Source organism: Adiantum capillus-veneris, chromosome 28 (genome assembly GCF_014529385.1).
Source record: "Adiantum capillus-veneris isolate H3 chromosome 28, ASM1452938v2, whole genome shotgun sequence".
Taxonomy (NCBI): Eukaryota; Viridiplantae; Streptophyta; class Polypodiopsida; order Polypodiales; family Pteridaceae; genus Adiantum; species Adiantum capillus-veneris.
The window spans coordinates 104827461-104844543 of record NC_140958.1 but is presented as its reverse complement, the minus strand read 5'-3'; the positions used below and the strand labels follow the sequence as shown (position 1 = coordinate 104844543).

The 17083-nt window shown below is 45.5% G+C and overlaps 1 protein-coding gene and 1 pseudogene across 6 annotated transcripts in view; one reads left to right on the top strand and one right to left on the bottom strand.

The window, feature by feature from the left end:
- LOC147421013 (uncharacterized) overlaps nucleotides 1-17083 on the top strand; it is a 92634-nt gene that overhangs the window by 24863 nt on the left and 50688 nt on the right. The window lies entirely within an intron of this gene.
- Nucleotides 2563-4654, bottom strand: LOC147421014 (uncharacterized; annotated as a pseudogene).

Sequence of the window (17083 nt, the reverse complement as noted above, 5' to 3'; positions counted from 1 at the left end):
CGCCCCTTTCGGTTTTTTTTTTTTCGGAGAAAAAGATCCTTCTATTAGTTAATGAAATTGCCCATAGGGCCACAACCACCTCTATAAGAGAGGGCTACAACAATCATGATGGGGAGACTCTCCCAATGAAAAAATAGCATATGTACAATGAGGCTAAATCAAGAGATGGGAGGAGGGAAAAGCCACACAGGTGGACGGTAGTGCCATTTGAGCACACCTTGGACCATGGTGAAAAAAGGCCCAGGATGCCAGAGTCGAAGGAAAGCCTCTCTGCGCTCCAGCATGCGGTCGGAGCTGCCTTGGAGTCTCTCGAATTGTCCTCTGAGAGTATGGATCGGCTCTAGACAAAGATCCCGAACAGTCTCTGCTGGTGGTATAGGGCGAGCCTTGAAGATGCGGAAGCAGCTGGCCCGCCAGATGAACTAGAGTGTCAGGCCACGGATGAGCTCCCAACACTCCTCTCTCTCACTGCACCACTCCTGTGGAGTAAGCTCTGTAGTAGCAGGATGGAGTGTAGGTCGACCCTCCTGCATAACTATCATCCTGCTGGTGGAGGATAGCTCAAACTAAAGTGCCGGTCCCGTGAGAGTGGACCAAGGAGATGCCCCCCAAGTGTACTGCTGAGGTGTGGAAAGAGCTGGCATCAGCCGAAGAACACGAAGCCACACCTGCTGTGCCAAAGGACAGTCCTAAAGACAGTGACGCTGACTCTCCACAAGATGGTCACGAGCTGCACATGTGGCCGAGAGACCACTATGTACAAGCCAGCTTCCAACTGCTGTAGCTCGGTGTGCAACCAGCCACTGGAACAAAGTGACTCAGCTCGGCTGTTTGGAGTCCCACAACCTCTCCCAAAAGGTTGCCAAGAACTGAGCTGTGAGAGCCTTCTCCTGCCAATGAGGTGCTGCACCAGGACGAGCCTCTCTGTGTGCTGCCAGTATGTGACGTCCCAGTTGAACAGTGTACTGAAAGAAAGGGACACCTGGATGGTTTGCTGAGGAGAAAGCGTCCCTCCAAAGCCACTCTCCAGGATCCCATTGTACTCGTGCCAGTGGACAACTCTCCCAAGCCCACAGTCTTCAGTGGCTAGTCTCAAGAGTTGCTGGGTTGGGATCTATGACACAAGTCCCCCCACAGATGCCCACCACTCGGACTCTCTGAAAACAACATTCTGCCACCCGTGGGGCCTCTACTGCAACTCGGTGTAAGCGTCCCTCACCTTGTAGCTCGAAAAACAGGGAGGTTATAGTCTCTGAGCAAGCCCGAATTGAGATGAGAACCTCCAGTCGCGTGAAGGCCCCCATCTATTTGGGCACTGTTGACTCAAGAGGTATGAGCCACTCAGTAGTACTGCCTTTGAGATGTTCCGACACATGCTTTGCACCCCTCTCATGCCCTGTAGCTGAATGCCCTGAAGCTCCTCTGACAAGCCTGAAAACTGTAGCCAGTAAGCTAAAGTGCGTGCTGGACCCTTTGCCATGAGACCCCAGGAAACATGAGGCCGACTACCAACCAAGTGTCCTCTCCGAGTGCTAACCATGGGGTCTCAAACAAGAAACTGTCTCATTCGCTCCTTTGTGCAAGTAGGTTGATGCTGCTCCACGCCTCTCCATAGTTGCTCCCAAGATCGGAGCAGAATCACAGCGAAGCGGTCCTCCAGTCTCATGGTCAAGCCAACTCTGCGCATCTCTGTGAAAATCCATCTAGTCGAGGGTCACCAGGGGCCTGCAGCCTGAGGCACCCTAGCACTAAGCCGCTGAAGAAAGAACTCCTTCCAGGGCTCCTCTCCTAGAAGAAGTCCTCTGACGATAAACTTTCCAAGAAGGGCTCTGCTCTACGGTGCTGGGTCTACGATCCCCAATCCTCCTTGAGAACAAGGAAGAATGATGACCTACCATGCCACTTTGGCCCGAGCTATATGAGTGTCACGTCTTGACCAAAGGAAGTTCCTGATCAGCCTCTCTACTTGGCTGATACAAGAACTCGAAAAGATCCAAGAAGAAGTGATGTACCACATAGTAGCCAACAACACCTGGTTGGCCACTACAACTCTGCCTGCCAGAGAAAGTCGTGCGGAGCTCCAATGTAACAACTTGCTCCTAATGGATAGGAGGAGGGGTGCAATCTGCTGCTCGGGAGACGAGTCCAAACCAACCTGACAGCCCAAGTATTGAATTGTAGTCATAGTCACATGGGGACGGGGACCGGTCTCAGGCACTGGGACGTGGCAAAACAGGGAACGGGGGACGCGATAGGGGACGCGCTCTAATAAACATTGATTCTTTGCAAATTTAATACCGAGACAACAATGAATACTAAGAGCACAAGATTGCAAAGAAAAAGTGGGTTTTGCACTTATATTACATAATACCAAAATATAACAAAGGCCTTGTGTGCGGCGTGCACGACACCGTTGGTGTGGTGATCAATCATCCTCGCCAAAGTGCAAAACATAATGATGTATAAGTGAAGAGTGGATAAGTAGAGTTTAGCATATATGGGAGTCAAAAAGGGAAGGACTCGAGTCAAGAGTCAAGACTCAAGATTCAAGAGGTCTAGACTCTACATGTTGGCCCATGGTGCCAACTGAATGACAACTGGCTCTGCATAGTCCATTTGCTCCAAAAAATCATCCTCAAGTGGTGTTGTCTCAATCTCTCCCTCTGCATCTATCTGTGTCTCTGGGATAGGATCATCCTTTGCAAGTGCCTACTCCGCGAAATCATCACTTTGGTCTGACTTGGAAAGCATCTTCAAATTTGATGAGACATATATGAGATCATTGGCTCTCTGCACATCAAGACGATTCCTCTTCTTTGAGGCAACATGAGCACACACACTCCAAAGTTGCTCTAAGCAACTCGTAGTGCATGCTTGGCTAAGAATGCGAATAGCCAAATCCTGTAAACCGCCCAATCCCGCCCCAAACTCCTCTCACCAAAGAGCACTCTCCATCTCAAAGCGAGATGCTTGTGCATCAGGCATGTGACAAATTTCTCCCTTTCCATTCCTGTAGACATTGATTTACCTCCGAATCTCGGTCCTTTCCTTTGGGTCGGGCACAAGGCGCGCAAGGATGGTTTGCCAACCATTCATCACCTCTTTGTCCTTCCATTGGTTCCCTTGTTGGAATTGTGGATCAACTACATAAGCGGCCGCATGAAGAGGAGAATGGTAGGCAATCCACCTTGACACACACAATTCTTGGATCTCCTCGTACCTAGGTTATCAAGATTCAAACCAAGTTACAAACTCACGAGAGTAAACTTTTAAAGCATAGGAAAAACTTAAAAGTGACTTGTGCGACGTGAATACCTATCGAGGTCGGTCACAAGTTTTTCAAGAGAGGCAATCATGGTGTCCATGGCCTCATATATCTTGCCGATGCAAGGTTTCATGGAATCCAACACCCGCAGGAGGTGGATGATAGGCTTCACCATTTTGGAGATTGTCTTTACTTTCTCCCACGATTCGGGCATGTCGGCCCGTGCTCGGCATGCCACTCCATCGACACTTTTTGACTCGGGCATTGCCAAGAACTTATCACTAATGAAGAGTCCCCTCAATGCCTCACTACATACACTCAAGCGATGGAGCATAATGAAGTTGAAGGCGAATCGAGTCTCCGAGTATTTGAGAAGAGCTAGCTTTGACCTCTTTGAAAATTCAGGCCTCACCTATTTAGAAAAATCAAGTTTCAAAATACAAAACGAGAATTGGCCTTCCATATTGACATTAGATATGAATTGAAATGAGATTGGTTAACACTTAATGGTTACCTTTTGATGATTATTGACAAAAGTCACCATTGTATTCGCATGCTCAATGACGGGAGAAATCCATTCCAAGGCGCCTATATCTCTGAGAAGATTGTTGAGGCAATGAGCCATGCAATATGTGACCGTGGTTTTTGGATAAAGGGATTCGATGATGGCTCCGGCGGCACGATTGCTATTTTCTCCGTCGGTGACGATGGCAATGACATCATGCTTTCCTACCTTCTCAATGGTAAGCGCCCACTCCGATGCAAGCACTTGCGCACTCTTCCCAGTCCCTGATGCATCATGGGAGTCAATGAAATACATCTCCCCCCGAGAATATGCCACACGCCATGAATGAAGCGGCGACAGGTATCACTCAACCAATCCCCCATTCTTCTTCCATGAAGCCCTTGTGGATGCACATGCCGCCTTCACCATTATTTTCTCCCTGTCAAGAAGAGTGGTGCGCAAGCTCTCCGAAGAGGGAGGGACATATGTGGGTCCAAACTCTCCGATCTTCCGTGCCATTTCTTTAAAACATGGAGACCTTTTGTGTAAAAAAAAAAGTGTACATGAGTGATATACATTGTACAAACTAAAATTAAAGCTTAAGCCTTATAAGTTAAAGTCTATAGAGCTTAACGTGCTGCATTGAAAGCAATATGGTCGTGGTAGAAACTTCTTGCTACGGCGACATCTACCTCCTCTTTCAAGGCCGGTTTCCAACTATCTCCAAGAGGTGCTTGCCGCTTGGGTGGACGAGAATGAGGGAAAGATGACGATGAAGGGTTGGTAGAGAGTGGAGGTGGGCAGTCGCCGTCGGTGCCGGTTGATGCACAAAATGATTCCGAAGAAGGGGATGCCGATTCTTGGATGAAAGCCGTCGTGGCCATCTCCCTTGGATTCACCGTGCGACGCTTGGTACGATTCTTCTTGGCTTCTTTGATATCCTCAAGAGTCTTCTCAAGGTTTAGGAGCTTTTGCTTCTCCTCTTCCGAGGCGGTTTGCGGGCAAAATTGAACTTGATGCCCTTTTTCGTAAAGGAAGTGGACGCGTATCTTCCTCACGGAACCATTGCGCTCGTAGCCACAACGGCGGCACTTCCATGGCTTGCTTCCACCTCCAACACCAGACTTGGGAGCAATCACCTCATTCCACCATGTCCATGTGAAGTCGGCGGAGGAAGGGGATTGAGGAGAGCCACGGCAAGGCCGGAGGAAGGAGAGGGAGGAGGGCTTAGAGAAGCTTCGGATCCATCTTGAGATGCCGTAGATGATAGATATTAGAGAAAGCTCGGAGAGAAGGAGAAAGGGCTACTAGGTAGTAGGTAGGCTTCAAAGTTTAAGCCTTAAGGGCCAAGTCTCAAGCCTTCAAGCTCGGAGAGAGAGAGAGAGAGAGAGAGAGAGAGAGAGAGAGAGAGAGAGAGATAGGTGGCCCATGTGGCATGGATGATGGCCCGCCGTCCATGGGACTCGAGTCTCGGGAGCACTTAGAAGTTAGAAGGGTAGGCTTGCCAAGGCCTTCCCTTGTGTGCCCTTAAATAGCAAACTATTTCTCCTAGAAGGCCCCAAGATATTGAGATTGCAGTAGCACGATTAAAAGATGCAAGGTTGAAGAATAAGGACAGATTTAATAAAAGGCTGAGGCTTAGACCTAGAGCTATTGAGGAAGGAGATTGGGTGTTGGTATATGACAGTAGTCTTGACAACCAACATTCAACAATAAGAAAGCTTTCGAAAAGATGGTTTGGTCCTTATGTGGTTAAGCACGTACACTGGAATGCAACTTATACCTTGCATGAGTTGGATGGCACAGAAATGAAAATTCCCATTGCATGTAAAAGAATCAAGCTCTTCAAAAGAAGAGGCGATATAGATCCCTTTGTTTCACAAGAAAGTCAAAATGAAGGCTTTGATGAACATGTTATGGATGAGGATGAAGAAAGGAAGTGATGACTAAATTGATATGTATGTTGATTTAAATGAAGACTGAACCTGCAAAAGATATGTGTGGCACATGCCGGAGGATGTACAGGTTTAGAGGGGGTGGATGTCATGCCGTGGCACGTGCATAATGTGAAACTAAAATATCTACCTCACTCTTAATGCTTTTGTTATGTGGGACCGAATTTCATAATGTACATAGTGTGATATATGTGAAAATAGATGCCACAATGTCACATAAATATATGCCTATTCTTCTTTAGAAATGTACAGATGTGTACAGATGTCAAGTATTTCGAAGTGGCACGCTCGTTTTGCCTAGAAAATACAATGCGGGTGATCTCGGCCAAAAATAGTGGGTTTAATGCGCGGGCGTAAGAGATGCATCTAGAGTGATTTCCAAGTGGTAAAATGAGGTTCAAGATGAAATTTAAGCCTAATGGGATTTCTCCATAAATGAATGGATTTTTCCCAGCTCGTTTGGGCTTTTTACGGACAAAAAAGGGTATTTTTGGGCTAAAAATGACAAAAAATGGTCAAATATGGCTCAAAATGTCACATCACTCACATTGCCATGACTATGAGGAGTGAAGGAACATTTTAGATGAAAAAGATCAGCACTTTGAGCTCCTTCGTGAAGGGATACAAAGCATGCATCTATGGTCTGCTAGTGCAGTCCCATCTTGTTCCAACCTTGTATTCGAGGCTGTGAGGCCACCAATTAGGGTTTCCCCTCTTCAAATACTTACTTGGGAATGTCTAATGAAGTTCTGAAGCTTCCATGAAATGGCTAGGACAGAGAATTAAAGCGTTTGTTTAGGGTTTTTATCAGGGCGAAAGAGCACTGCAAGTGTTCAATTGGCAGCAAGGCTACACCAAATCATCACATACGCAAGAGTTTTGAGTTGATCTTGGCTCTTTTTCAAAGTAAAGCTTTCATGGCTGGAGTTTTGTTCTTTTTGAGTGTGTTTTTAGCTTCAAATGTTCTATGACTTGCTTGATTTTGCTGTGAACTCTCACAGTCAGAGGCCCGACGCTTTCCTAGCCGCACTCCGCACTTCTTGACAACGTATGCATGTTATAAAACACAATGAATAGTGCCGCTGAGCACTCCCTCAAGAGAGATGGTCCGCGGTATGAAGCTACTCAACGACTAGCTCGTCACTCCCCCTGCAAATAACCTAAAAGGTCTGAGCCATGAGAACAGAGGACTGGTATAACCAAAGCTCCTCAAACCTCAGCCTGAATTGTTCATAGGTTTTTTAGCGTACAACGAAACGCTGCCCAGACATCCCGTTTGCGTCGTTCTAAGGTTTTCTAGCATACAATGAAACGCTCCCCAAACATCCCGTCTATATCGTTCCAAGGTTCAGACATTATCAAACAGTATTTCTCGAGAGTAAATCACCAAGCATTGAGATCATTATTAAAAACAAAGTCAAATAATTCAAATCGGCACCAAGACAAGTTTAAAACAGATTGAATCCATTTCAAGTAACTTTCAAAAAATACTTTCTCAGACAAGTTCAAAAGTATCTAAATACAAAACAACTAGAAAATTCATTCAGGTTTTTATTCGAACAGTCGAACTCTGAGGATGACTGGCTTGTCTTTTTGCATCATTGTAATGAGAGGGTTCTGGATCTAGAGGGTCGCGTCATTCTTGTCGTGCCAAGGCATGCCCAAGAGAACGTCGCAATTGACTAACTTCATGATGTGGTAATTGGCTTTTCCATGGTATACTTGTATGCTCATTGGAAGTGCACCGATGCGAGCGACCACCTTTTGGGTTTGATCGTGGCTAACTCTGCTTCAATTTCTCGTCCCACTACATCATAAGCAAAGTTCATCCGCTTCAGGAATTCTAGATGGAGGCAGGTCTCTGTAGCTTCGAGGTCAAAGAAGATCAGGTCTTTCAAGCCATTGACTTTGCCATATCCTCTGCACAATTCATTTGAACTCTCCAAATTTATGCCATAAATATCAAGTACTAGTCTAATAGCAGGTCTAGCTCTCTTAGCCAAAGGTGGCCCTGTGGATCTTTTTGCGGTCGGAGCGGAAGGTTGCTCTGAAGAAGTCCAAGCTCTTTGAGGACAGGTATTGTTGGTTTGAAAACATTCGAAACATTGACCTTCTTGCAATAGGGTTGCTCGTTGACGTTGTGTAAGACGAGGCCGTTGAGGTTGAGTTTCATGAGACTCCCGAGGATTTTTTCGTTGTTGCCGAGAGTTTTGGTTATTGGTCGGAGTTGCTTATGTAGTAAAATCCAGCTTTCCTTTCATCAGTTTGTAGCCGATTGTTCCATGGTCCATAGCTCTTGCATGGACAAACAATACTCCTGTAACGGTGATGGCAGTCCAATGGTGTATCGCTCGCACTAGTCCTCCAAGGGAATGAACTTAAAGAAAGACACCGGAAGATAGACGTCGAGAAACTGTTGGTTATAGTCGTTCATGGTCTCTGTAGCAAGCATTTTCAAGTTGCCCCATTTTGATAAGATCTGGACTTCAAAGAGAGAAGTCATATAATTGTGTGTAAAAATTGTCTTGAAAGCTTGCCATGTCCTTGGAGCATGCAACTGTATCGCGATTGAACTCCACCACTGCATAGCATTATCTTTAAGAATTCTCGCTGCTTGAGAAATCTTGGATTCTTTGTATAGTTCCCCCAAAGTATAGATATTGTCGAATTGCTCTAGGAACTGCAATACTTTCTTCCGATCTTTCACTCCAAGAAAGGTGAAATTTTTTACTGTCGTGCCGTTATCTTTGAAATCCTTCGGTTAATTAGACACATTCCCCGGGTACGGATAATAAGGATATCCATATGGGCTCCAACCGTTGTATCTTGGTGGCGGTGGCGGTGGTGGTGGGGAGGTGGTGGCATCACCAGTGGCAAAGGCGATGGCACTAGATTAGGGTCAAAAGGATGCACCATATTCCTGAAGACTCCCCCGATCAGAACAGATGGTTGAGAAGATTGCCGGTTAGACTCTCTCCCACTTTCTGGTGCCGGACGAGGGGGTACCACCTGGGTCATCAGATGGGGTAGCATGTAGTTCGAAAACTGTTGGAAACTCTGCAGCATCGAAAGATTTTGCTAAGGAGGCCACGAAAGTATGTCACGAAGCTCATTGAGAAGAAAGTGCAGGTACTTTGCCGAATCCATGAATGTTTTTGTGCTCTGTCTGTTTTGAGCAGGACCGGTATGCTTTCAGCTAAGTACACGGCTGGAGCTTTGATACCATTGTAATGGGAGGGCACCACGTGCCAACGAAAAAGAACAGACGAGACAACTTTAAGCACTCCAAAACAACCGAGCTGAGAGAGATAGAGAGAGAGAGTGCACGACACACGAGATGGGGAAGTTTCCACTCCAAGAGATCATTCCCTAGCGCCCCTTTCGGTATTGCTTGAACTCAATATACAAGAGTCGACGCGGCTCTGCTCTTTTCTGGTCCCATCCTTGTAAGGTGGCCAAAGAAGAGAGCCACCCTTCTATTTAAAGGCCCTTGGCCTCTCAAAAGTAGTTACATGAAAAGCTACAAGCCTAAAAGCATCTGATCTTCAAAAAAACAACCAGCTGTTACAAATGGATGATGTGGCAGTGCTCGGATACACACACACACACACACACACACACACACACACACACACACACACACACACACACACACACACACACACACACATTGACGTGGCTGACAATACGGATTTTCGCGTTTGGTGCTCACAACACTTGACGTGGCAGGCTGTACAGAAATCCCACTTTTTACGTTGGCAGCAACTGACGTGGCAGGACTGTCCAGACCCTCCGCTTTTTACGCTGGCTGGCTGTATGGATTTTCGCAGCTTACGCTGACTGCTTATCTGGGTAGATTTTTAGCCAAAGAGGCTTTTGGAGCCATTGCTTTTAAGTTTAATGCTTTTGAGGCTTTGCTTTTAGCAACCCTTGTAATCTTTATGATGAACCCAAGGGGCTCACTCTGCAAGGCATCTGGACGCAAAGTCTGAGAGCGAGCATCCGCGGGCTATTGTACTTTGCTCAAAGATTAAAATAAAAGAAATACGGAAAGGGGCGCCAGTCTTTGGGGCCAGTATCTCTTGGCACGGAACTACACCGGGCCGAGTCGAGGCTCATTTTAATTTGTGGAATGTTTTGAAGTGAATCTCTGCTATATCGCAGTAGAATCTTGACTTGGGGTGTCCAAGTTTGTTAGAGTGGTATCAGGGAACGGTCGATTTCTCTTCTACCGCGAAATCCTATCCCTTTTCTCGTGACACTTATGGATTCCGAAAAGAAACATTCTACCTCTTTTGCAACCGCTGAGGCACGAGGAGACAATGCAAAAGATTTAAACGACTTAACAGAAGATGAGGACGGGCCACCTCGGCCTACACAGTATGAAATTTTGGAGATGCAACGTCGACAACAGGTTGACGAGTGCACACAATAGATGGTTCAATTTGCTAAAGATCTCGAGTTTGCAAAATTTTTGTCTCAGCAATCCATGGGTGAAGTGCCAACCCAGAACAGTCAGCTTTTAGACATGAAGAGTCAATCAAAAAAGCAATTGAAGAAGCGCAAGAAGGCCCTAGTTACTTGGGCCGTCAATCTTCTTTTGCATTTGCAAGAAAGCAGAAGAATCGTGTGCGTTTTTAAGGACTGCCCAGTTCTTATTTTTCCTCTTCTTCTGACAGTTCTTCTAGCTCTTCCGACTCGAGCGAGGACTAAAAAGGTCAAAAAGCGAAGACAAAAACCAAAGCTTCGGAAAGAGCAAGAAAAAGGCTAAGAAACTCAGATTCTGACCAGTTTCTGATAGCTCTATGGAGGAGTCATGCTCTGACAGTTCGGACTCCGATGACCACATGTTTTATGCGAAGAAGAATCCCTTCTACATAGCCAACCAATACGACTTCCTCGAAGACAAGAGCAAGAAGACAAAGGAATTTAAAGGTGGAGAGTCGATAAAATTTGAATCCTTTTCTGGATTCCAAGATGCTCCGAGGGCTTTGGCCTTCATCCAATAGTTTGACATAGCCTTCTCTGGAGGGCATTACTCAAAGCACTCCAAGATCAGGAGGCTGCATCTTTTCTAAAGGGAAATGCTCGAACATGGTGGTCCACTCTTCTTCTGAGGAAAGAAGCTCCGGTCAAGTGGTTGAAATTCAAACGGCTCTTTATTTCTCCTTGGCTGACCCTGGAGTACGAACGGGATGTACGAACTGCTTGGAACCATCTTTGGATGACCAAGGGAGATTCTTTGGACGCTTAATGCGAGAGGTTTTGAGACTCTTTTCTACCAACCTCTTCATTTAAGAAGGTCACCTTTAAGGAACAGTTTGGGCGGTTTTGCTTTGGAATCCCTACAGAGATCCGAGATTACTGCCTTGAACAAAAGTCGGATTCTATTCAAGAATTAAGGGTCATGCAAAACAGGGTTTCTCGATACATTCGGGGAATTTGACTTACCGCACTGATGAAATCTTGACTCAAAGGACCAGGCGGACCTCTAACAATGAAAGTAGAAATCAAGAGAGTTCCCAGGAGAAGAGGATACATGACCCCGATTGACACTTCGAGAAAGGGCTAACTATCTCAAAGAGGGGAAGTGTTTTGGTTGTGGGGAACAAGGGTACATCTCTGCAAAGTGCCCCAAAAAGGCACAGCAAGGACAAACTGAAGACAGGCCAGAGAGTTCTAGAGCAGAGGAACGTGGAAGAAAAGGCAAGATGAAAGCTGGACTAGTACCCGATTGCATGGGAACTGACCCAAGCTAGATAGATGAAAGTACAGAACTTTCCCGAGCTTGGGGCAAAGTGAAAGATCAAGAGGCCCTTATATTTTTCGATGGAGGAGCCAAGGCCAACTTCATTTCACTTGAATTTGTAGCGCGGCTAGAGATTACGCCTGACAGGATGGGGCCACCAACAGAGGAAATTCTAGCGGCACTCGGATGGGATGTAGCCATTACGCCTATCATTGGCAAACTTTGTTTGCATTGTCAGGGATATTTAGGGCACGAGGACTTTTACATCATGCCTTTGAAAGATGTGACAACCTCCTAGGAATCCCTTGGTACCATAAGAAAAATGCCATGGTCGACTATCGGGCCATGAAAGCGACTTTGACAAATGAAAAGGGTAGAAAAATTGTACTTGATGTAAGACTCAAGGGAAAGTCCGTCCCTATTGTATCGGCTTTAGCCATTTCCAAATAAATGAAATCCAGTCTTTTTGTTTACTTGATCTATTTGAAAGAGTTGAATGATGAACACTGAACGAACATGTTTGAACTTGACAAAGAACGCCAAGATTTTCTCCACACACATGCTGGGCCTGCCAGGCGAGTTACCCCCATCTCGTCTTTGAGGATCATACTATTGATCTGATTTTTGGAAGCACACCACCGAACCGGCCACCTTACCGTGTTAGCCAAGCCTAGAATGAAGAGATTATGAACTAGGTGAAAGACCTTGAAAAGGGTCTTATCCAACCGAGTACTTCACTCTACTGCTCTCCGATTTTGTTGGTATTAAAGAAAGACGGATCTTGGAGAATGTGCATTGATTATAGAGCTCTCAATAAAATCACTATCAAGAACAGATTTTCTATTCCATGGATCGATGATATTCTTGATTGACTTCAGGGATTCTCTTGTTTCAGTAGGTTTGATTTGAAAAGCGGATATCATCAGATCAGAAAATCGCTCTGGGAGATGTCTACAAGACAGCCTTTCGGACAAGCTTTGGTTTATATGAATTTTTGGTGATGCCTTTTGGACTTACCAATGCTTCAGTGACTTTCAACAGAATGATGGATAGGATTTTCCGAGAGCATTGATCTTTTGTCGGCACTTTCTTTGATGATATTATAGTTTTCTCCAAGGATGAAGCAGAACATCGACACCATCTGCTACAAGTCTTTCAGGCATTGCGTAATCACAGATTAGTTATTAGTGCGAAAAAGCATAAATTTTTCTTGCCGGAAATACACTTTTTGGGACACATCCTCTCAGCAGAAGGTGTACAGATGGACCCGGCCAAGATTGAGAGTATACGCGATTGGCAATATTTGAAGAATGTTCATGAAGTTAGAAGCTTCTTGGGCTTGTGTTCCTACTACCAGCGGTGCATTCAGAAGTTTGCAGAGGTAGCTTCCCCTTTGCACATATTGACTCTGAAAGGAGTCCTTTCTCGTGGGGACTGACAGAGGTGACTGCCTTTCAGACAATTAAAGAAAACCTGACTACTGGATCAGTGTTGGCTTTGCCAGACTTGCAAAAGTCATTCGAAGTATATTGTGATGCTTATGGTCGTAGTCTGGGAGCGGTCTTAATGCAAGAAGACCATGGGATTGCCTATGAAAGCCAATTGTTTTCAAGGCCAGAATTGACAACACAAATTTATGAGAAAGAGCTATTGGCAGTGATCCATGCTCTTACACAGTGGCGACATTATCTACTTAGTACTTGGAGCTGATTTCACGGTCTTTACTGATCATGAGAGTTTACGCTACTTCTTGTCAGAGAAGCAGCTTTCAAAAAAGCAGATGCGGTGGCTAACAACTTGTCAGAGTTTCACTTCCAAATTGTCCATGTGCAGTGACATAAAAACTTGGTGGCAGATGCATTGTCTCAGAAGCCCTTAGTCTTGGCTATTTCCACGATACATCATAGAAGCTTCCAGGATATCCTTGATCAGTACACCACCGATCCTGATTTTTCCGATGTATTCACTTGAATACAGAATGGGGAGGTAGTAGTGGGATATTCCATACGGGATGGCTACTTGATGAAGAAAAAGATGTTGTGCGTCACACAACCGTTGAGAGGGAAAAGGTTTTGATTGAGTGCCATTGTCCACCTTTTACGGGTCACCACGGCATTGAGACCACCTTGAAAGGTGTGGAGCATTATTTCTTTTGGCCAAGACTCAAGAAGGATGTGGACGACTTTGTTCGAAGTTGTTTAGTAGGCCAGAAGGTCAAGTTGGACAGGTATAAGGCACAAGGATTACTATAGCCTTTACCCATTCCCACTTGCCCCTGGGAAAGTATTGCAATGGATTTCATCTTTAATCTTCCGAAGACACAGAGTGGGCACGATGGTATTTGGATTGTTATTGACAATTTTAGCAAGCAAGCTCACTTCATTCTAGTGAAGAAAACATTCCAGTGAAGAAAACAGTCAAGCTGGACCATTTAGCGAGATTGTTCATTGCATAGATTTTTCGATTACATGGCATGCCTGAGATAATAGTCTTCGACAAAGATCCCCGATTCACGAGTTTGTTTTGGAGGGCTATTTGGGAGAACATTGGCATGCGGTTGCAGTTCTCGTCATCATTCCACCGGCAGACAGATGGGCAATCTGAGATCGCAAATTTAGTTGTTCTGGATTTATTGAAGTCTTACATCTTTGATTTGAAGACTCAATGAATTTTTTTTTTGCCTTTGGTGGAATTTGCCTATAATAACATGGTTCACTCTTCCACGGGAAAGGCGCCATTTGAGATAATTGAAGGTGCTTAGAAGGTTCCACCCTTTCTTAGCACTAAAGACAAGATTTTTGAAGCAGGCCAATACACGAGGGACTTGGATACTGCTTTTGCCATGGTCCACGAGGCTTTAGAGAAGTCTCAAGAACGACATAAGAAGGCAGCAGATCGACATTGATGAGATTTGAAACTAAAGGAAGACGATTGGGTGCTCTTACGTTTTGAGAAGGCACACCTAAGAAAACGAAAGGGAAAGGAGCGGGTTTTTCCAATGCTTAGCATGAGGTATTATGGCCCTTTCCAGATAAAAGAAAAGATAAATGATGTCTCCTTTCGACCCAAGCTGCCCGATAATTGGAAGATTCACAATGCATTTTATGTGAGTCTATTGAAGTCTTTTAAAGGTGATGTGTCAATTGATGGGAAGCCTGATGAGCAACTCGAAGTGGAGGAAAGCGAGGAGATACTCAGTTTAGAACAGATTTTGGCACACAAGGAAAGGAAGATGAAAGGTAAAGTGATTCGGTGGTTCTTGGTCAAATTCAAGAACTATACCGCATTGGATACGAAGTGGATGGAGGAGGAGGACCTAGCAGATACTCCTCAAATTTTGAAACTTTATCTTGAAGCATTCGGTTTAGCATAGTCTACTCCGATAGAACACCAAATTCAGCGAGGGTGAATCTAGTGCAGGAGTTTGCACAAGAGGGGAGTCACTCCGCTCCTTTGTCAACAGATTACCCCGATTTTTGAATAAGGTCACTGATGTCCCCTTTGGGTTTCAGGGATACTAATAGGCTGACCAGTATTTTGTTGTATGACTTTATGACACGGAATTCCTGAAAATGAATATGATTGATTTGTACTCTCTCACTTGATTTGTTTGAGTGCAGGAACTGAAAGACAAAATGATTGCAGCATTTCGGTCTAATAAATCTCTATAGACATGATCACAATAAGGATTAGTTAATCGGGCATCACTGAGGTCCGGATTGGACCTAGATGCGATTATTGAGAGGGTCGTCCTGCTGCAGCACTTCATTGGTAAGAGGAGGGTCTCATAGCTGAGTTCTTATCAGGTTTTTGGGAGCGGTTGTGAGATAGCAGGCAGTCGAGGCGAGTTACTATGTTCCAGTGGCTAGTTGCACACAAAGCTACAGCAATTGGGAGATGGCTAGTACACAGCGGCTTTTCGGTAGCCTGTGCAGCTTGTGGCCAACCTTTGGAGAGTCAGTGTCACTGTCTGTGGGACTGCCCCATGGCACAACAAGTTTAGCTTCGGGTTCTTTGGCTTATGCCAACTCTTTCCACAACTTGACAATACACTTGGGGTGCTGCAACCTGGTCCACTCTCATGGGCCCTGCGCTCCATTTTGAGTTGGCTTCCACCAACATGATGATTGTGATCCGGGGGTCGACCTACACTCCAGCTTGCCACAGAGCTCATCTCCTAGGTGTGTTGGGAGCTCGTTTGTGACTTGGCACATTGGTTCAGTTGGCGGGCCCGCTGCTTCCGCATCTTTGAGGCTTGCCCTGTCCCACTGGCAGAGCCTCTCCTGAAACCTGCCTGTCCTGTTGCCCGTACACCCTCTCTCTCTCTTTGACCACCTACTCAACTCCTGCTCAAGGATGGATGCGTACAACCGTGCCAATGTGTGTCCAATCATGATAGTGCGGTAGTTCCCACGCTCCATAGGGTCCCTTGACTTGAAGATAGGTGTGATTGTAACAAACTCGTATCAATAGGCCCTCACACATGGCACGTTTGGACATCACTGCTAGAAGCTCTACAAGAAGATCCCTGGCATGTATAAAATGCTATGCTACTAGGCCATCATGATCGTATGCTCTCCTGTTCCTCATCCCGTCAATGGCCTTCTTTATCATCTCGACAGTAAAGAAAGTACATGTGTGTGGGCATGGCTCTAGCGGATCCGGAAGAGGTGGCTGCTCCGAGATTGTGTATAGAGATGATGCATATTGACCCCATACCTCCGTAGAAGTGATGATTGGTGGGGGAGAATGCCCATGGAAGAGTCGCCATGCCTCGCCTGAGTCCTAGCTCAAAAATTGCTAGTAGAAATACTGTTGTAATCGAGCTAGAAACGCCCTCTTCTTCCGTTGCACCAAGCGCTGAGAAGCATTCCGTGATTGCCTATGAGTGATGACTCCTAGCAGCACCTCCCTCGGCTCTCGTCTCTCTGCACTCATGGTATGCTCCTAGAACGACTCCTTATTGGATGAGATTTTTTAAAGAAGCCAATGACCCAGGATATCAAGAGTTCCAATTTGGAATGACTCCTTATTGGATGAGATTTTTTTGAGAAGCCAACGACCTACGATATCAAGAGTTCCAATCTGGAATGAGAAAACTGATTGTCCTTCGGATTGTCCCTCAAAAAATTTTGAACTAACTTGAGTTGTTTTATGCTGTAATCGTGGACGATTACTTTCTTTCAAGAAGGGGGGATGCCACAAACTGCTGAAGTATGAAGCCACCTAAGAATGGAGCCAACCTGCATATCCCGGTTGAGGAGCCCTAAAGGCATTAAAACTAGAGCGGGACCAACACACACACAAAGCGCAGAAGCTAATGACGTGGCAGACTGTACGGAAGACCCGCAAATTACGCTGGACTGTTAACGTGGCAACCTGTATAGAATTTTCAAATTTTGCGTTGACATGATGACGTGGCAACTGTACGGATTTCCGCGTTTTACTTTGACAGATGCTGATGTGGCAGTGTACGGAATTCCTTGTTTTGTGATGGCAGCTTTCGAGCAAGATGCTTTTGAACCAGATGCTTTTGAGTTTGGAGCTTTTCAGGCAACTGCTTTTCATAGGCCAAGGGCCTTTAAATATGTGCCATGGGCTAATTCTCT